We start from the raw sequence: 585 nt of genomic DNA on the forward strand, positions 1-585 counted from the left end.
ACAGTCTCCAGCGTTTCCTCTTACCTAAGTGACCTCATAGAGAAACTATTAAATATGTACAATTTTGCATTTAACAATATTTCAATTTCACAGGATATGATGCAGAGATTGTATGATCGGAAAGCTAAGGTGAGGTCCTTCCAGCCGGGTGAACGAGTACTGATCTACCATCCAATTGCAGGAGCACCTCTTCAAGAGAGATATATTGGGCCATACGAAGTTATTCATAGACATGGTAAGGTAACCTACCTCATTAGTACTCCAGACCGTAAGAAAAAATCACAACTAGTACATGTAAATCTGTTAAAATCCTACCATGGTCCTACTTCAGTAATTGGTCACCTAGTATCTTCTGACTGCCATAAAGAAAAATTGGAACAACCTTGCCAAAAAGTGGATTCTGACTCCTCTAATGAAGATAACATATTTTCATGGAAGGACTGTACAAACAGTGAGATATTAAATTCATTAAACTCTTTCTTAAATCAGTTTGAGCCTTCTCAAAAACAGGAACTAACTTCACTTTTACTTTCTTTTCCTGAAGTGTGCTCAGACCAACCCCAGGACTGTACCATTATCAGTCAT

The sequence above is a fragment of the Macrobrachium rosenbergii genome, chromosome 51 (genome assembly GCF_040412425.1).
Source record: "Macrobrachium rosenbergii isolate ZJJX-2024 chromosome 51, ASM4041242v1, whole genome shotgun sequence".
NCBI lineage: Eukaryota > Metazoa > Arthropoda > Malacostraca > Decapoda > Palaemonidae > Macrobrachium > Macrobrachium rosenbergii.